At 44.5% G+C, this 21,543-nt stretch overlaps 1 protein-coding gene across 8 annotated transcripts in view; it reads right to left on the bottom strand.

The window, feature by feature from the left end:
• The window catches only part of DLG2 (discs large MAGUK scaffold protein 2), a 5,493,568-nt gene that overhangs the window by 121,167 nt on the left and 5,350,858 nt on the right, over positions 1-21,543 (bottom strand). The window lies entirely within an intron of this gene.

Here is a 21,543-nt window from a genome sequence, read left to right as displayed (position 1 = left end):
CAAAGGAACATACAAAGTACTTTATTTTATACTCAATCCATTTACGAAGAACAGAGCAAAATCAGATAGCTATCGGCCTTCGGTGCAACACAACGAACTCCAGCGTGGTTCAGTGTGTTCAGTGAGAGACGCTGTACATTAGAATGCATTGGTCTTTTATAATCTTCGTAAGCACGATGTCCAGCCCTTCTTCGGGTTAATATTCCGCTAATACATCACCGATCTAGGGTTCTTGCCGAGTTTCGCACATCCACATGTAACTGGTTTGCTCTTAATTCATATATCAATAAGCCTATACGGCAACTGTGTATTCTGGGATTTCCCATGCAGGTCTTCTCAAACATTAATACAATGTAGTTTAAACAAGTGTTCTATGTTCAGTATTTGAATACATTGTTCTCAACATATGCTCGCGGATTAGTTTCATTGCACAAGTAATCCTTTATACACAGGTCAAAGAAGGACAAGGTCTCAGTTCACAACCTCAACAAGTGGCCTGCAGGCAAGTTACATATTAGCTACATACAGAGGTCAAGACAGCCATGTTGTATTTTGGAATGACATCGTCCACCATTTTAACTCACAGGGTGACTTTACAAAAGCGAACCTAAAATGGCGGATTGACTAAAATGGCGGCTTACATTGATTTTAAGGTCAGGACCTTGCAACACATATTTCTTGGCAAGCGACTTGTTAGCAGCTTGGCGTAGGCCAATATACATATATTCATTGTAATAGGAGGCACGATATACTTTCTCATTTGACAAACCCTCCTTTTGGCCTATGCCAAGTGCTAAACTACTTCTGATCTCCTTGCAAATAGCTTGATGCATCATTGTCCAGGCACCCTGAATCACTGTCAGATATATCTATTGCCATTAAGTCATTCGCTAGAATGTCTTTCAACACATATTCTTTCGAAGTTTTATCTGGGGCATACACGTTATGTCCTATTGTACCTATCGCTTGTGCGCAACATCCCCCTAGCATCAAACATATACTAGGTAGACACTGAATACAGCAGCAAAGAAACAACAGAATTCCCAAAATAATCAGCAAGACCAAAAGTACCTTCCAACCCCAAGATCGCAAGAAGTCCCAGAACCAAGCGCTAAGATCCCAGTTTCCCTCGGGAACATGCACTTCTGAACTAAGGACGTGCAGATTCTGTATTGACTTGAAGATGGTTGGGGAGGAATCTGGCGCGAAAACACAGCAAGCGGACCCCACTAATTTACACACTCCATCACATTCAGCCAGAAGGACATCTAATGCCATCTGGTTTTGAAGTGCTACTAGTCTTATCGCCTTCTGTTCTAATGTCATATTATAGAGTATGTCCATGGTCCGGTTGATGGTTTTCTCCAGTACTCTCGCTAGTCTTCTGATATCTTCGGAATTCGCTATCTGCCCCCAAAATGGCACAACTGATTTTGCTATATCTCCCAAGATTTGTGCTGGAGTGTCACCATTCTCGTCCCGCCGTGGACGAGCCTTTGAAACTTCTTTTGTACTAGCTATAAACACCCGAGGTAACAGGATCCCTAAATAACAGGTTCCCTGCCAATCCCTGGGCAACCATGGGAATGCTACATTACCGCAGACGAAGTAGACAGGTTCGCCTACATACAATGGTCTGTTTTCACCAGTCAAATTTGCAACGTTGGCAAACCTAGAAAATTTCCCATTGACTGAGTTCCATTCCTCTGTGTGCAAAAAGAAACTGAATCAGGGCTATGATTAACAGTGTAAGAAGGAGGCATGGCATCCTTATTGCCTATTGGAGCCATCTTAAAGGAAATCAAAGATTGAAAAGGACGAGACAGTCTATCAGAAGGCCTAATAGAAGCAACGTTAGGTTTACTCCTGTTTGCGAAAAGCGAGCATCCCAAGGGAGTCAAAACACGTTTCTCAAAACTATTCAAATTGGTGCTGTCAAAGTTCCCTGAGATGCTATCATTCCAATGGTCAAAGAACAGTGCTCTAAGAGAATCATAACAAGCAGTTGGCAAAGGTAAAGGATGAATATACCAACCTAGCCCCTTATCCCTGTGTTGCGGTAAATGTGAGCAGACCCAACAGTTAGACTTATTAAAAATGGCATGCATAGCATTCATGATAAGTAGCAGAGTATTATTGTGGTACCTTTGTCTATGCTGAGTGTCCCTAGGGAACAAAGTATGCAAATGTACAAAGGGAGTAGGGACAGCAGGTACACTTTCAGTGGCAACAAGGATTCTAAAGGATGCATTTCCTCAAGGTACCACAATCCTAAAACAGTTACTATTAAAAACCCAAATATCATTATAAAAACACAGCAATACATTTTCGGGGGCCCAGGCATATCGCCCATTGTTCCGGTTGGTCACCCCATCATTTACAAGTCCCATACGAGCGGTAGCAGTGGCAGGAATTGTAGTCTTCAAATGGAAACCCCAATGTTCATTGCTGGCGACCTCCCGGCTGCGCGACTTCTTAGTCCTTCCACAACCCTTGCCAACAGAATCCCCTTTCTCAAATTTGGGCAAAAACAATCCGTCGATGATCCTTTTCTTCTTCGAATGCACAGCCGAACCGTGCCGTAAGTCTATTTTCTTGGACGCAGATTGTACCTTGCTTTTCTCGGTACTGATTGATCCGGAAACAATGTGTCGTCACTTCCAGTTGGAAGCAACGTATCAGAGACAAGTGAAGATGCCGAATTTGGAACAGCAGTCTCCGGATGCAAAACATTTAGAGAGTGTGGAGACAAAATGGCTGTTTCCCCAAGCCTAACAGGCTCAGAAAGATTCTCCGACACTCTCGTTGCTATTTACTGCTTTGGGATCGTTGGTTGCAGCATTAGCGAGGGGTTCTGTTTCTGTTTCTTCTGTAACGTGTGGCACTGGGTGAGGAAGTTTCTTGACATGCGACGCGTGGATCCAGTTCTTTCTTCCAGAGACCCGCACCGCTGTTTGGGTGACCAACAGGACCTGGAACAGGCCACACAAGCGAGGTGCAAGGCAGGAAGAGCGCTCAAATGCCTTGAAGAGCATCCAACTTCTAGGCCGTATACTGTGGCCCGGGCCCTCGTATCGCACAGGTAAGGCCTCTCATACCTGGTGATAAATCAAATACATGTTTTTGGTCAACTGGCTGCAATAATCTGAAACTAATACATTTTCACATTTCTTAACGAGTTACATTTAGGAAGGTTCCAGATATTGGCAGGTCTCCCCATTACCACCTCAAATGTAGAGAGCCCAGTCTTAGTTTGAGGGGTTGTACGCATGGATAATGACACGATCGGTAAGGCGTCCGGCCATTTTAGCTTAGTGCAGGCACATGTCTTAGCGAGCTTGTTCTTGATGATACCGTTGTGTCTTTCTACTAGTCCGGCGCTCTGAGCATGTCTGGCCGAATGGAACCGTTTGTCGATCTGTAATGCTGCACATATCTACAGAATTACAGCAGCGACAAACTGTGGACCATTGTCCGTCCAGATAACTCTTGGTAGCCCGAACCGTGGAAAGTACTCCTTTAACATAGATTTCGCATTAGTCATGGCTGTAGCATCTTTGACGGGGAAAGCCTCAACCCATTTACTAAAAGCACAGATGACCACCAGCACATATTTCATATTGTTGCACCGCTCCATTACAATAAAATCAAAGTGGATAACTTCAAAGGGGACAGAGGGTGGCCCAAAACTTCCCCTTGGAGTTTCTGTCCCCTTTCCCACATTGTATTGTAGGCAAATCATGCAATCCTGGATGTAGCGCTGGGCAATTCTCGAAATTTTGTCATTTGCCCAAACTTTCCCTAACATTTTTGTCATTTTCTGGGCACATACATGCGTAGGACCATGGGCCATGATGACCATCATCATTATATACGCGTCAGGGAGTAGCCATTTCCCTTCAGCTATGTACACCCAACACCCTTCTTCATCAAGTTTCCCCAAGCCTTCAGCCCAACTCTTGGATTCTTCTAACGTGGCATCAGCTTGGATATCCTGTACAGACCCAACACCCTCATCCATTGCATAAGCATTTACAGTCTCCCTTGAAACATACATCTCCGTAAGGGGATCGGTAGCAGTTTGTCTAGCTATCTGATCAGTGAAAGCATTCCCTTTCCCTATGTCATCTGTAATCTTTCGATGTGCTGCACATTTCATAACTGCTTACTGAGTATGGAGCGCAAGCGCTGAGAGTAGTCATACTATTAGGGAGCCATGTTGGATTTTAGTGCCATGTGAAGTTAAGAACCCTCTCTCTGACCAAAGTCTCCCAAAGTTCTGAACCAGCCAAAGGCATACTGACTATCAGTATATATGTTTACTGCAAGCCCTTCGGAAAGTTCACAAGCTCGGGTCAATGCTATAATCTCTGCGGCCTGCGCAAAGTTATGTGTGATTCTCTTGGTTTCCACGACCGTGCTTAATTTGGTGATTGCATAAGCAGCTGTGGATGTACCATCCGGAAATTTGAAGCAGGAGCCATCACAGAACAGCTCTCCTTGCGGATTATCCAAAGGAGTGTCTTTCAAATCAATTCTGCTTTTTGTCTCTGGTTCCGTAGTATACAGACAGTCGTGTGACTCTTCATCGCCGCAAGTAGTGCCTTGCGGGAAAGGTAGGTGTTCAGCCGGATTAAGAACACAACAGCTCAGTAATTTGAATGTGAGGAGCAAACAAGATCAATTCATATCTCGTCAACCATGCAGAAGTGAGGTGTTGCGTTTGGGTTCGGTTCAGTAGAACATCTACAGAGTGAGGCACCATCAGGGTTAGATCATGTCCTAGGACCATTCCCTCACTCTGTTTTACAGATGCAGCAGCAGCGACAGCTCGCAAACATCCTGGCAAAGCGCATGCTACAGGATCAAGGGTGGAAGAAAAGTAACCGCACGGCCTATTCTTCCCTCCATGTTCCTGCATTAATGCAGCCAATGCACATCCATCACATTCATGCACAAACAACACAAAGGCCTTTTCATAGTTTGGTACGCCCAAAACTGGTGCAGAGCATAATGCAGTCTTAAGCAAGTCAAACAATTGCTGGTGTTCCGCGTTCTACGGCAATGGCAAAGAAATGCCCTTCTTTGCCGAAGCCAACATCAGTTTGACCACTAGTGAAAAATTTGGGATCCACAACCTACAGTAAGAAGCCATACCTATCATGGCTCTAACTTCCTTCTGTGTATTTGGGACAGACATGCCAGAAATGTGTTTTATTCTTTCAGGTGTCAATCTTCTTCCCTACTTTGACAGGAGATAGCCTAAATAGGCGACCTCCTGGCAACAATATTGAAACTTTTTAAGCAAAGCTTTGTGACCATGCTTAGCTAGATGGATAAGCAATAACACAGTGCCCTCCTTACAGGCGCTCTCAGAGTCAGCTACTAAAAGCAAGTCATCAACGTACTGAAGCAATGTACAAGTAGAGGGCAATTCAAGGGTATCAAGTTGTTCTTTCAAAGCCCTACTATAGATGCTAGGACTCTCTGTGTACCCTTGAGGTGCACGAGTAAATGTGAACGAGCGTCCCCCTAAGGTGAACGCGAACAAGTATCTACTATCCTTGTGTATAGGAATACTAAAAAAAAAAAAAAATTCTTTAGATCCACAACACTAAAGTAAGTAGCTGTAGATGGAATCATGGTTAAGATTGTCGTCACATCAGGCACAATTGGAAATTGTGGAGCAACGACTTTATTAATGGCACGAAAATCAATTATGAAATGGAATGGAATTGCATTATCGCCTTTCTTGTACACGGGTAAAATCGGACTATTAAACAAACTTCCTGAAATTTCTTCAATCACCCCGCGATGCACAAAATCAGAAACAATGCATTTCAAAGCTCGCTCGCCCTCAACTGAAATCTTATACTGGGGAATGAGTGGCAGCTCAATTCCATGTTTCAAAACTATCTTCACAGGTTCAATCTGTAAAACACTGGCATCATTGTCATCAATAGCCCATAAGCTCTCTGGTACATCAATGAATTCTGGCGGCAAAGGTCTAGTCAAGAATTGCGAGACAGAAAATTGCTGTGGTGAAATCGTCACTCCATCAGAAGAACAATAAATCACTGCATTCAATTCTTTTAACAGGTTCAACCCCAGCAAGTTCTCCCCACAATTCGAAGTCAACAGTAATGGACAGTGGTCCGTAAAGGGACCCAAAGATATGGGTACCGGCGAAGAAACCAGACAAACAACTGGTGTGCCAGAAAACCCTACAGAAACATTGGTTTGCCCTGACAGTGGAATGTTTGGAACCCGCAAATGATCAATGGAAGACTTCTGTGCTCCAGTGTCTATCAAAAATGGTTGTTTCCTATTTCCCACCACCATTTCAACGTAGGGACCTTTCTGATTGACGGGAATAGGTTTAGGTTCCAAACCCTGCATCGGGCAATCCTAACGAAACAGAATGTCATCAAAAGGAAGCTCTTCAGATAATTATGCAGCAGAAGGATGATCAAATATGTTCCTGGTGTCCACACTCGAAGTCTGATTATCCTGTGAACATGGTTGCTGAGGATCCTGTGTAAACTGACCTCTACCAGGGCCCCCTACACCCGGGCGACCTCTGGATAGTCTACCCATATTCCCAAACGCGTTGTTCGACCTTTGTCGAAGGACGGGGCATTGTGCACGCCAATGACCCTCTTGACGACAATAGGCGCACTGGTTAATGTTCACAGGACCCAAGGGCACATTCCCTTGCGGGACATACTGACCTCTAATCTGAGAACTACCCCCTCTGGGGCCTCTAACAATTTGATGTAATAGCACTTTAGTCTTTAAATCACCTTTTCGTTTTTCAACTCTATCTTTTTCATTATTGGCACGGTTCTCATAGTACTGAGCCATATGCAGTACTTCTGATTGGGACTTCGCCTGTCAAGCGCTCTCAGAAGACATAATTTGTGACTGGATGTCAGGCAGCAATCCACGCACAAATTTATCCACAAATAAACTTTTCCCAGACTCTCTGCCTAGGTCTTGTCCGCTGAAATCCGAGAATACCTGTTCGAACCGATTAAAGAACTCAGTAGCACCCTCAGACTTCCCTTGGACACAGGCCGTAAGTTTGTCCCAAATAATTCTTTTCTCTGGAATTATAGTTTTCAATTTTGCAATGATTCTATCAGGCAAAGTTAGTATCACCTGAGGCGGTCCTTCACCGGCTGGCCTTTCTCCATCGAGTCTAGTTATATTCACCCATGTATCTCCCAACCCTGGCACGTCGTCTATAGTTCTAACTTGTTTCCACAAATCTACGGGCAGGAGTACAGGGAATAACAAATCAATATTGCCTAAGGTGAACACTGAGGATTGCAAGACGGACTCTATTTCTTTATAGAATCCTGTTGGATTTTTCCTAATATCAGGAATAGATTGCCTAATACTATTCACTTCCTTTCTTGAGAACGGGACGTGAACAAACTGCGATACATAATGTGCAGGAATGTTCACAGCAACTACATTTGTTGCAGGATCAGCCGCAATCTCAACCTTTGGGACAAATGTCGGAGGAACCTCTCTCTAAGACAACTGAGAAGTAGGTGACTCCGAACGCTTACTAAGCAACAGAGCTAAGTCGAGCGCTAAAGCAGTCGAAGGAGTGTCAAGTGAAAAAGCTCTCTTATAAATACTCAATAACTCTGTCGGACAACTAATCTTTCTTTTTACACAATCATCCAGTAGGTACTCTCTCATTACCTGTATCACTTTCCTCTGCATTTCTGTCGTATACTGACTATATGTGTCATATACTTCAACTGGAGTTATCGACATATCTGAAATCCATCTTAGCGCGTCCTTCGTACAAATTCGTGCTTCCTCAGATATCGATTTACGACAAGGAAGGAACCGTTTCTGTACATACATACTTCCCCCTCTTCATCCTCATTCTGCAACTTTTCTAACTCCTTTCTATACCCAAATAACCTCTCGACATGCTTGTTTACTTTCTCCACAGTGTCTCTAGAAAACGTTAAAGTATTTAGATCCCTTAATCCTTGCGGGAGATCTGTATTATTTGATTTTCCCCACATTACACATAAATGAATCCCTAAACCTTCAATAAAAACATTTTTCTCAGGAAAATTATCCATATTACAAAGTGTGGCAAAAACTTTAGCTTGATCATCCCTCTCCATACAATGCTTAGCCCATGCAATCAAATCACGGTGGTACAGTATTGCGAGTGACAACCTTCGACCCTGCACCTTGATCGACTACAAGCGGCTCAGGACCACTTGGAAGAGAGGGAACAGGCAAATTCAGTGGAGGTAATGTAACTGGTGCGATAAGAAGAGGTGGAGGAGCTGGAGGAAGGGGAACATTAGGAGGAGCAGGAACAACGGGAACAACAGCAGGTAGAGCAGGAATAGCAGGAGGAAGAGGCAAAGCAGCAGGAAGAGGAACATACGGAGGCGGCACAGAGGCACCAGGCCTTCGTCCATTTAACAATTTGTCTTAGAATTCATCAGAAGCATGGAAGTCTTTGGAAGCATAGATTTTCTGAATTCCAAGTGAGAAAGCTCTATCCATATTCCTAGTCGATTCAGAATGTTTATCTTGGTCATACAATAATGCTTTTTCGGCATTCGTCTTATGACGGTGCGCATGTTTTTCTCTACTTTTAAGTTGCTGCAACGCTTCTTTTTTCCAATTCTACAAAACATCAAATGCTGCAGGTCTAGCCTTTTTCTTTAATAGAATTGACTCTAAATACTCAATACGAGGGATTTCAAAACTACCATTGATTGGCCACTGAAGTTCGGAGCCATGTCTGGTTTTTCTGTGCCAAATGTCATTAAATACTATGCTTCCAATGCCATGCTTACAGTACATAGTACATGCCAGCGACCCCTCCTGTGGTGCGGGACGGCTAAATTCCAAAGATTGTCTATCGCTGTGGAACAATGCCCTGAAGCAGGTAGACAATTTCCCAGGCATATCAAATTATTGGTGTTACCTGGTCACTAATTGTGTCTGCAGATACAATGTGCCAAATTCAAATTATCAGGGTTGAATTAAGAGTCGATTCACGACTCACCTGAACAAACCTAAGGAGGTTCGATCGGATTTCAAAGAATCTTACCTAACTAATCTTACCTCGTGTATGGTGATTTGGGAAAATCTGCCCGCCTCGATAAGTGGACCCTCATCAGATGCCGTCTCAGACCACAAGCTAATCGTCCAGGTATCGGGTCGTGCGGCGCTGCTGAGGTGTTGCGTCTCATTCAGTGGGGCCCCTTTTCGTCACACCGTCCGATCCCGGTCCGATAGCCTGTGTCAACCTTCAACAATCCGGCATCAATCTTGAGGGTCCCTATTTGGGCGCCAACTGTGAAAACAAAATCAAAATATTGAGGCTGAGTACCCCAAAAGGAAATACACCGAACATGGGATACAAAGGAACATACAAAGTACTTTATTTTATACTCAATCCAGTTACAAAGAACAGAGCAAAATCAGATAGCTATCGGCCCTCAGTGCAACACAACGAATTCCAGCATGGTTCAGTGTGTTCAGTGAGAGACGCTGTACATTAGAATGCATTGGTCTTTTATACTCTTCGTGAGCAAGATGTCCAGCCCTACTTGGGGTTAATATTCCGCTAATACATCACCGATCTAGGGTTCTTGCCAAGTTTCGCACATCCACATGTAACTGGTTTGCTCTTAATACACATATCAATAAGCCTATACGGCAACTGTGTATTCTGGGATTTCCCATGCAGGTCTTCTCAAACATTAATACAATGTAGTTTAAACAAGTGTTCTATGTTCAGTATTTGAATACATTGTTCTTAACATATGCTCGCGGATTAGTTTCATTGCACGAGTAATCCTTTATACACAGGTCAACGAAGGACAAGGTCTCAGTTCACGACCTGAACAAGTGGCCTGCAGGCAAGTTACATAGTAGCTACATACAGAGGTCAAGACAGCGATGTTGTATTTCGGAATGACATTGTCCACCATTTTAACTCACAGGGTGACTTTACAAAAGCGAGCCTAAAATGGCGGATTGACCTAAAATGGCGGCTTAGATTGATTTTAAGGTCAGGACCTTGTAACACGGATTACTTCGCAAGCGACTTGTTAGCAGCTTGGTGTAGGCCAATATACATATATTCATTGTAAGAGGAGGCACAATATACTTTCTCATTTGACACTCTGGCCTCTCACCTGGCGGCTCTGCCACACTCCACTGCCTGCCGCCCTGCTCCTCTGGGCTTCCCTGCCTGGCAGTCTTGCCACATTCCTCTGCCTTCTGTCCTGTTCCTATGGGCTCCTTGCCTTGCAACCTGCCTGTTCTAGCTTTTGATATCCTATCCTGTTCTGTACCTGGTAATTTCTTTCTACGCTGCTATCTACTTATATACATCTTGGTCCACTGCGGTGCCTCCACTTGAATCCGTTTAACAGTGTGAACCTGGGTTGGTCTCCATTCAGATCAGATAAGGGAAGACTTCTGTTGCTATCACCTAATCCATTGAAGTCGTACCTGTCTCAGTTTATGGTCTTTCAGTTTACCCTTACACTGAGTACAACAGTTTCCTTGGCACGCCTAAGTCATGACGTTGCTGTATGACTGTTGTTAAGAGTAATCTGCTGATACCTATCCCAAGTGCTTTCCTTAATCCCTGCAGACCCCTTATCATATTACAGTACACCCTTATTTCTGATCAATCCAAGTTGCCAACGTACTTGCTTGTCTTTGCCTTTTCTCTGTCTCTTTGTTTACAGCCTGCTCCTGCAGTTCCTGTGAATACCTGATTTTCAACTAACAGCTTGGTATGTACCTTTAATCTGTTATATTCTAGCATTGTTTCCGTAATCTCCCTTAATCTGCTTGCATACAGTGAGAGATAGCCTCTGCCCTGTACTCTCCGCCTAGACTTGTGACAGCGTGCGACCCCACACCCGCCAGCAGTTCACACATCTGGATGCAGCGCCAATTACGTCGCCAAGCAGCAGTCAGGTAACCTCCCACCCATGTTCGATTTTTTTGCCTGAAAATGATATGGAAACAATGGCTAATACATAATTTGCCAAATTACACTCAGTGCTTATCACTGTGTGGGAGCGGGCGGAACAGATAGGGAGAGAAGGCGCAATGAGAAGCTCTAACGGGAATGAGATCCTAATGGTGAAAACAATTGACAAGAAGGCAGGAAGGCCTGATATCAAACCGGGAGCGGTTATAGCCACTGACCTTAACCAAAGTGAAGATCTAGGGCCATTAATGAGGGCGCAGCAATTCAGAAAACACATACCAGAATTAATTTAACCAGATCAGGGGATATTGGCTATGCAAGGTGCGATGCTGAGCAATGCTGAGGAACAGAAGGGAGGGTCATTGACTATGTTCCATCGAGGCTCTGCTCCTAACTGTCAGATCCTGGAGGATTGCTCAGAATGAGGGGGCTCTAATGGTGCAAAAAACGGCAGTAACAATGGATGCCTTGGCACGGCATGCACCCCCTCATCATACCATGCATCTCCAATCATCTCTGATTAGGAGATTAAACCTGGACATTACAGAGTTAAAAATAAATATCGCCTTGATGAAAAAGGACAATAATAAATACAACTCCCCTGGAAACTACCGGCAAAAAAGATCAAAGAAGAGGAGGAGAACCATCAGTGATTCTGCAACACGCAGGGAGCAATGACGAGGGAGAGACCATGGACCCCTATCCTGATGGGTCAATTTGCCCTAATGAGGAATCCTTACAGGATCTTGAAAGAAACACATTGAAGAGTGCTGAAGTTCAAGAACAGCACTTGCTAAAATGAAGGGTGTTCACTGCCTCGACATCCTCAGAATCTTTCGGAGGATCTGGCAGCCAACTGAACTCCACAGGCACTAGGGCCGATTATGGAAGCTCACCTATCATCTGAGTGGACGACCTCTCTACAGAACAACACAAAGGATGCATTAACAATTTAATTGGCCCTTTCCAAAAAAGTCATACAATCTGACAAATATATACAACCATGTCAACACACTTGAGCAAAAGGCATATTATTTTAGATTTATATTCCCCCTTTCAGAATGGAAGTTTTCAAGTACTGGAATGCTAACTTAAGTAAGACTAGTCATTCTCCTCTTTTTCTGTAATCTAATTTGAAGGCTTAAAGAAACACCACCTGTATGTAGACTGTGGTTATGCACAATGCAAACGAAATGGGAAGTTCCAAAAACTGTAAATAAATCCTTTTTTGTCCATGACATAATGGAAATATAATTGTTTAAAAATGGTGTAAGTGGTCATTTTGTGACTCCATTTAAATGGCGAGACAAGATGCAGATTAAGGGTGGACGATTTCTGATTCAACCCCCCCAACCCCCCCTACACAAGTACCACCCAGCAGTTCATGTTTAGAGGACTTGCTGCCGTTCACAGCTGACAAAGATCTGACTTTTCAATTGTGCAGAAAAGTTCAGGAATTTGCATGGTGCTAATGCCAGGTTTGAGGGAGGAAAACAGCAGCCTCCTGATTTATGGTTAGGAGGTGAGTGGGGGCTGCAAGTGCACAGGACAGCGAGGCCCTGCACAGCAACACACCTAGCTATTAGCTAACATGTCAGAGGAGGTCAGAACCCTGTGACTGTTTACAGCAGCAGACACATTAAGGTCATAGTTAGCTGAACCGTGGCTCCCTTTGAATCTTAGTAATGTGGCGAGCTTTTTCCTCAGCCTGTTATTCGCATGTTTTCTGACACGTTTGTTGTGAGTCCTGGGTCAGGGGGCAGCTATGCTAAATAATGTCCTGGGGGACAGTCTGAAGTGCCACCAAAGTTGAGGGGGACAAACACATCTGCCCCCCCCCCTTAAAGTATGCCCATCGCTGTGCCTCCCCCCACGGCCCCCCATTAGTTTTGATGCCATGAGTCCTGCTATGGTGAAAACACAAAGGTATGGCATCCATCTACCAAGGTGCATACCTCAGAGTACATGCATGAGGTGTGTGTACACACCAGCAGTTGCCATGGATCCTCATGGACCTCTGCTGTCCCGGTTCCTATCGCCCAGTGTCCGTGCCACCTTCTCCTCCCACGGCCTCAGGGAAAGTGACTCTTTGTGTCCTATTTAGTTGCAGCGGCCTGCACCTCAATGTGAGGGAGTGGACTGTGCCACACGGATCATTGCTTCTCTTGTTCACCCCCACCACCTTTGTTTGTTATCCACCCGTAAACATGCTTTTTTTGCCAGCCGTTGTCTATTGGTTCTGGGCTTACTTTATGGCTTAATCCACTAGGATAACCAGTTCATCTTCAGTGAATTGTATTTTCTTGAGTCCAGAGTCGTGCTGTCTTTCTCTTGAACCTCTTTTGCTGCTCATTTTGTCAGGATGGCCAACTCCAAACAATGGATTGGATTTCCAAATATCTCCACTGAGGTGGAAGTTGTCATATTGGTAGTGAAAACAGACTTTTTGCAGAAATCCATAGATGTAAACAGTCATTTTTATCTGCCAGTGGTATCAGGATTTTAGAGGTTTCGTCGCATGGTAACAGTATGTTAAACACCGTTGCTGCCAATTTGGTGGACAGGGTACTGCTTTTTCCACCAGTGAAGGTGGCATTGTAGGCAGGCTGACTTTTCGGCAGCAAATCTAAACTATTCGCACACAGGGCCTTAATATTTTGTTAAGGGCATTGTGAGAACTGAAATTTCAAGTTGATTATTTATGAATGCATGAATTAATGGAATTGAAGTGCATACATCTGTGATTTAAAGTTCCTTACTACTCTTCACAAGAGGAGGAGGAGGAGGAGGGAGTGCGATTTTTGGGCTATTTTCTGATCCGAAGGCAGGATGGCTAGCTTGGCTGGGAATTGATATAAGAAGCGTGTTTCACATTTAGCCTTCTTGCACAGCAAAGCATCCTCCTTTTTTGAGCTGCAGCTCTGTACAGTTATAGGTTTTAATACCATTTTTGAGATGTTGTACAATTATATTTGCTCATTGACCAACACCACTTAAAGTTAAAATTATAATGACTCCACTTATACTTTAAGGATTCTAAAATATATTATTTTCTAAATTTCACAGTTTGCGTATATTAATTTTGCCATATATTTCACGTGCGAGCTGAGGTCTTTTCAAAATAAGGATTACAATCCAATAAAGTAAAATATGGATATCTACAGTGCACAATGTATAGAGGCTGGAGCTGAGAAAACATTCCTAGGAAGGTTATGCAGAAAATGCTGATTCTATCGAGTGATATGACTTGAAACCAAATCCAACATGACATCCACCGAAGGCATCAACAGGACATGTCCGGCCGCATCACAGAGGCTCCCACACAGGCCACAGAGGCTGAGGGTGCAAGTGACTTTAACCTCAGTAGAACCTTGGTCTGATCAATTTGGCTTGTCTGCGGTCAGAGATGCGCCCTGCGAAGCGTGGATGTCAGGAGTAGACACTGCTCTACCAGTAAACACAACATTCATGTCACTGCTGGTGCCTCACAAAAACAAACAAGTGTCATATATTTCCAGATGACGCACTGCACTGGTCACATTGCCAGTTTACATATAATCCACAATGTGTGCCTCCATGTGGCATACACTCAAAGGTTAAGAAACTGCAGCTGTGGCGAAATGAACCACCAAAGTCACATTATTTTAACAAAGCCTAACAGAGGCTACATGTCAGCAAATAGAAACATTTGTACTTATTAGCTGATCTTCCAAAATAAGTGTCATGCAGCCACAATGATCCCGCCTCACTGATGCTCATCTAATGTCCAGAGGTCACAGAGGAACTGATCCCAAAACAGATTTATTTTAACATTGTGTAGTGAAGTGTCGAATACTTAAGCCCAAACCACTTGCTATTATTTCCATAAAGGTTTAACCAGCTTGTCCAAATGGGCACTAACATACCTCAGTGCTGCTTCATGTTGAGCGGCGTTCGGCACGGTTCTGTCCATTTGCCAATACTCTCAAGCTACATATGGGACTGCTATGGGATCTCCCGAACCTGTCTGTATCATGGCCCACCAATGCATTAATGACACCGAGGACACACAACTTTTCCGAACGTTTAAGTTGGTACAACTGGATCAATGGCATCCATTGGCTGGCATGAAGCCTTGCCTTCATCCAGGCTTGGGTGTTGCTTCCCTACCTTAAACATAACTTTAGAAAGATAGAGTTCATCATCCCTGGCAGCTCGGTTAACTGCACTCAAGACCAGAACTAGCTGGTGGAATTGAAAAACGATAGCTACTCACACCAAATACTCCGACCTCTAATTATTCATTATCCAGTGAAACCTCTCCTTCAAGCCTTCAAGCCTCACGTTGCCAATGGAACTCAAACTGCCTAGTACTAGTTCTCACCTCGATAGTCAAAGCCTGCATCCCAACCTTGCACTTGAGAACCGTCATCAATGCTCTGGCCCTCTGCCTCCCTGATGGGGGTGGGGGGGGAGCACACCTCAAAACTGCCTTGGCTTTCACCCTTCGTCCTCTGAATGATGTTCACCATTTGCCCCATAAAGTTCCCTGATGAAATACAACCACATTACCATCACTCTCAAGGAAATGCATTGGCACCCCTTTATCACCCACAAGGTCATGAAGACCAATGCGCCAGACTACCTGGGGTGGAATTACCTTATCTTGTGATGCCAGCACAGCACTAGACGACAACCCATTTTCAGGTAGGCAAACAATAAGTGCAAAAAAGAACACACATTGGCAATGCCAACAGTTTGGGCTTTATGTAGGCATGATGGGAAAGGCACTTGCCAGGCACTGCCTTAATGTTATTAACTGTCTATTGATGGTAGCAGGTGCAGAATGGTGCGAGTGCATGGGCATCTAATAGCAGTGCCTGCCAAATGCCTAGTAATTCTATACGAGGCAAAACTGTCAGCTTTGCCAATGCTTGTTTCTAATGGAACTTGTAATGGAATTTCAGAGAAGGATATGCAAAGTGCTTATAAATGGAGTGGCTGAAGCCAGGCCTGACTAAGACATTTCTATTACACCAATAGCATATTTATTACTCCAATTAAGTAATTAAATCCCAGAAAACTGCTTTGAGGCAATACTGTCAGGCGCTTCAGTTGCAAAGTTTGATGGTAAGGCTTTCTTGAAGTAAGCTCAAAGAGTTCTCATGAGGAGGTGTTTTGGACGGACGGGGAAGGGCAGGATCTGGGTGGGATTCTTCACACTGTTCTATAGCATTGTATATATGTGGTGTTGGTCAATGAGCAAGCAGAATTGTACATCTCAAAAATGGTATTTAAGCCTATAACTGTACAGAGCTGCAGCCCAAAAAAGGAGGATGCTTTGCTGTGCAAGAACGCTAGATGTGCTTTATCCAGCTGAGGGAGCACTCCTTGGCTGGCTGTGGCTGAACTGCAAAGGGAAACATAATTTCCCTTTCACAATTACGTTGCCCATCTTCAGGGTGTTTTGCTTCCCGGACCTTGTATACCTCATTGGAAATACTGGCTGGGGAACTGCATGCCTGTATCAGCGAAGGGGCGCTCCTCTCTCTGGCTCCTAGATTTCAAGTACCCTGACAATAACTTCCCCACTTTGTTAGCACCCCCAAAGAATTTCAAATGATATTGTAACTGCAAAACTGCCCCCTAACTGGAACACTGCCTATTTTATTCTATTTTTTCTTTGATCATTTCTGCCAACTTCTGCTGGGATTCGAAATTAATATATTCAGTCTCCAATCTTTTGGTGATGTGATTCCACTTGGTTGCCTCTAATTTAGCCTTCTTGCTCTGCCCAGCCACATACCCAATAATATGCCCCCTCAGTGAGGCCTTATAAACATCCCAAATCATCCCCAGGAGAAATAATCAGATTCGTTACGTCGGAAGAAATCTTCCATAAAGAGTTTGACGGAGTCCACAAACTATGGTACCTCCAGGAGATCCGTATTTAATCTCTACCTAGTATTCCTTTTACGGCTCTCTCACCATTCACATTCCACTCCCACTGGTGCATGATCTGATATCAGATTGGGCAATATATCTGCCTCCCACTCCTGCATCATCAAACCCCTACATATGAACACATAATCTATTCTTGAGTGGGTATCCTGCGGGGGGAGTGGAAGGTAAACTCTTCAGCATCCCTATGGCATGTCCTCCACACATTTATCAAGTTGTTTTCCCGTATAAACCCCTCAGAATGCGCGTGCCTAGGGCAATCACGCAGAACCATATGAGATTTCGTGTCCAGCACAAGGTCCAGTGGAAGGTTGCAAACCCCTCCTACCACAATCTTGAAAACCCCCACCACTTATTGCAGTTCCCCATTCAAGCAACTCTGGCACCCTGCATCTTGCTGATTGGCACAGTATATGTTTGGAATAACAAGAGGGGCACTACCCATCTTTCCCTTGGCAATCACCCATCTGCCCCCCTCATCTGAATGTATCTCTTCTAGCTCAAGCTGACGGCTTTTGCGAATTAATATCACCACTCCCCACCGCCTCAGAGGCCAGCACTCGCCCAACCCACAGTTTTGTAAGCATGTTACATTCCTCACTGGATAAATGCGTTTCTTGTAAGAGTGTGGCATGTGCACCCATCCTCCGCAGGTGAGATAAAACCTTTTGTCTTGTGAAGGGGGAGCACAGTTCCTTCACATTCCCTGGGATATTCTTACCCATGGTTCGTCAGAATCAATTGGAATGGAAGGCTGGGACTTCACAACTCCCTTGAGTCAAGAACAAATGCACACTCCCTGTGGAGGCACCACCTCCCACAAACCACCCCTCTTTCTTGGGAGCCCCTGTCTGATATAAACTTGCAGAACTGCAAAACTATACTCAAGATCATCATAGGGAAAGTACTGAAGAGAGAATGCTACTTGACTCAGCCAGTGCCATGATCAGAAAGCACAGCCAAACACTGCTCCTTCCCGCAAACCTAACATTCCAGAGATTCTGGGGATGAGGCACCTGAGTGTTTTGAAAGAAACAGGTTAAAATGGGTCTGGGGAACTCTGCGTGTGCAGGCCCCATGATCTCACTCTATGCGCTCGCTGGACTTCCACCGGTGGGAAGAATGATATATTAAGGATAGTGGGTAGCCACTGCTCCAGCCACAACCCCATCACCGAGCTCTCTGTTCCTTCAGGAACCCCAAACATTCTAATGCTGTTCCTTCGATTTCTGTCCTCCAGCTTGGTGACATTTGCTTCCAGCTCCCATTCTCTCCCTTGCATATGCTCTTCCAATGAGGAAAACTCTCCTCTGTCTCTTCCAGGTGCCTGTCAATTGACGCACCTCAACTCGCACTGTTTTCATCTACCCTTCATTACCAAAGTGCGCCTTTCCACCAACACCATTGTCAGCTGGATGCTAGATAGTTCTGTCTAGATCGACACCAGCTCACTTTGATGACCCAGCTCCTGGCCCGTAGACATGTTCTGCTGTGTCAGCGATGAGGATGGTGCTTCTCCCCATTAAAATGTAGCCATTTTTTGATGCCATATTCCGTAGTATATTTTAGCAATATTCCAATTAAAAACTGTATCGCCACTAATAATGATCAATAGTACCATATGCCATGTATTTCCTGTTGGTGTATCAGCGGCAAAAAGCATATGGCCCCTCAGGTGGGCACTAAATCTGACCCAGCTCCTTAGTTCTTCTAAGGGCTTCACCCGACCAATATGGCCACCAGGAATCCTATTGCCAGGGAGTCAGCAACATAGAAGGCTACACTGGGCATCGTCTCCTTCAGCAGGCCAAGGATCTCAGGCTGTTCTCGTGTCTGCCACCTCCCGTGCCGACCCATGTGCTTTCCTTAACTCACCGCCAGCAGCCCTGGGTGCCTCCTCCTCCCACCGGAACTTGTGTTACTAATTTTTCAGCCCTGCCGGCACACTTCCTCTTCCTATTGTCAGCCACAATGATGTGTTCTGTTCCAGCACTGGTGTCGAAGGCTACCTCTGGGAAGAGTCTGCACCATTATCAGTGCTGCCTGGCGCCCCTCCGCATCTGCGGCAACCCCCAGAACTTCCCTGTTGCTCTAAGGCAGTGGTGCCAGTCTCCATGGCGCAGCTTGCCAGGGTCACCAGCTTCCCAACGTTCCGCTTTGGAGGTCATTGGGCCTAGAACTCAGTATGTGTCACCTATAAAACCATATTGTGGGGTGGGGGATACAGAGTTCTAGAGGCTTGAAGCAATTTTCTGGGCTGCTAGCCATGCCTCATCTAGCCATTGCTTATTATGGTATGGCATTTTGTATTGGGCAGCTTTGATGAAGCAAGCATGATAAGTGTTATTATGAAGCTAGACTGGTATTTTTATGCAGCCAGTCTCGCCATTTCTTACAATGGCATGACATTTTGTATTGGGCATCTTCATTAAAGTAAGCATGAAAAGTGTTAATATGTAGCTAGTCTGACATTTCAGTGCAGTCTAGTCATTTCTTATTGTGGTATGACATTTTGTATTGGGCATCTTTGGTAAAGCAAGCATGATAAGCATTACTACAAAGCAAGACTGTCATTTGTATGCAACCAGTCTAGCCATTTCTTACTGTGGCATGATATTTTGTATTGAGCATCTCTGATAAAGCAAGCATGATCAGTAGTATTATTCTTTCTGAAGTATGACATTTTCTATAGGGCATCTTTGATAAAGCAAACATAAAAGTGTTAATATGTAGCTAGAGTGGCATTTCAAAGAAGCAAGTTTAGTCATGTCTTAATGTGGAATGACATTTTGTATTGGTCTTATTTGGTAAAGCAAGCATAATATGTGTTATTACAAAGCAAGGCTGGCAAATGTATGCAACCAGCCTAGCCATTTCTTATTGTGGTATTATGTTTTATATTGGGCATCTTTGATAAAGCAAGCAGGGTAAGCATTATTATATAGCTCGATTGAAATTTTAGTGCAGTCAGCATGGACATGTTTTCACACTGTAACATGCATTTTTAATGGTAAAGCCAACTGGACTATGTTCTTACATGGGGATACTGCCATATATTGGCAGAACCTACATGGACATGTTTTCTTATAGTATAATTACTGTCATTATGTGCTAAGCAAACATGAGTATGTTCTCAAATGGGAATACTAGGGTATAATGATACAGTCAGCATGGAAATGTAAGGGCACAACCAGTGTGAACATGTTTTATACTAGCACATGTTGTGGGCAACGGCCTCATGAAAATGTGTTGGAGAAATGCTGGAGTGGACTGGGGTGACTTTCATTTATTGGATTGTTTCATGAGTTACCCTACAAAACCCATTGCAAGCTGTTTGGCTTTTTAACCAATTTATTTAAAAGGTGTGCTATAAAATGCACCATTTTAAACCACTGTTTAAAAAAAGATTTTCGAGGGGAGAACCCCCCCCAGAAACTCCCTTAATTGGTTGGACTCACTTGATACCCTCTATTGCTATTGCATATCTGGAAGAAATATTTACACCCCTCCAGGCAAATAATTCACCAACCCTCAGTGCTCCCACGTCACAGGTGACAACTGCTAGCACCCCCTCCCCTGCACAGATTAACACCAACAGAGTGCTACACCTCTCCCACCAGCCTGATGCACACGCCCCCCACACCCCCCAGCAACCCTCAAAGCACCCGTGTGTTCATGGGTGACCTTGTTACTAGCAAAACAGGAAGGATACCTACACCTGGGGCTCTGTGCTGGATACACATACTTGAAATGTCCTATCATCACAGAGAGCCTGAGCCCTTCTCATCTGCCCGCATCAATGCAACAATCGTTGCATTGTTCTATCTTCTCAAAATAGCCAAAACGTATCAATTGTTACCAAAAGAGAACATAAAATGGCAGCAGCGTGCTATATACATTTCAACAAAGTAACATAACACAACATAGCATAACATTGACTGCTTATCAAAAGTATTAGCAGGGTGGTTATGTCTGTGTGAAGAATTATAAAAAGCAATCCCAGTTTGCACAGGAAAAGGGTAAAAGGGACAGAATGGCTGTTATTCGACCCTCATGCCCATTTATGGCTGGAAGGCAACAGGTTCACCTGGCGGGAAGACAACCCCACCACACAACACATCCCCCAGATCTCAAGTTTCCTGCCCGCCTAGAAAAAAAAGAATTAGATCAGCAGAAGGTTTATCTAGATATGGGTTCCATGGACTTGTATGGGGCCCACCCTGATGGAAACTGACCCGGTCTACTGGTTACGAGCTGTGCTGAGTCAAGGTGGCCACCTGTCCAGTCCTGTTTACCCAGCAATACGCTCACAAGCATGATGGAAACAGACCCGGTGCACTGGTTACGAGCTGTGCTGGGTAGAGGTGGCCACCTGTCTGGTCCCGATTACCCGCTTGCAAGCATGATGGAAACAGAACCGGTCCACTGGTAACGAGCTGTGCTGGGTGAAGGTGGCCACCTGTCCAGTCCTGATTACCCAGCAATACGCTCACAAGCATGATGGAAACACACCCTGTGCCCTGGTTACGAGCTGTGCTGGGTGGAGGTGGCCACCTGTCCAGTCCTGTTTACCCAGCAATACGCTCACAAGCATG

The sequence above is a fragment of the Ambystoma mexicanum genome, chromosome 7q (assembly GCF_040938575.1).
Source record: "Ambystoma mexicanum isolate Mex_15411 chromosome 7q, UKY_AmexF1_1, whole genome shotgun sequence".
NCBI lineage: Eukaryota > Metazoa > Chordata > Amphibia > Caudata > Ambystomatidae > Ambystoma > Ambystoma mexicanum.
This window is presented reverse-complemented; position numbering and strand designations above follow the sequence as displayed.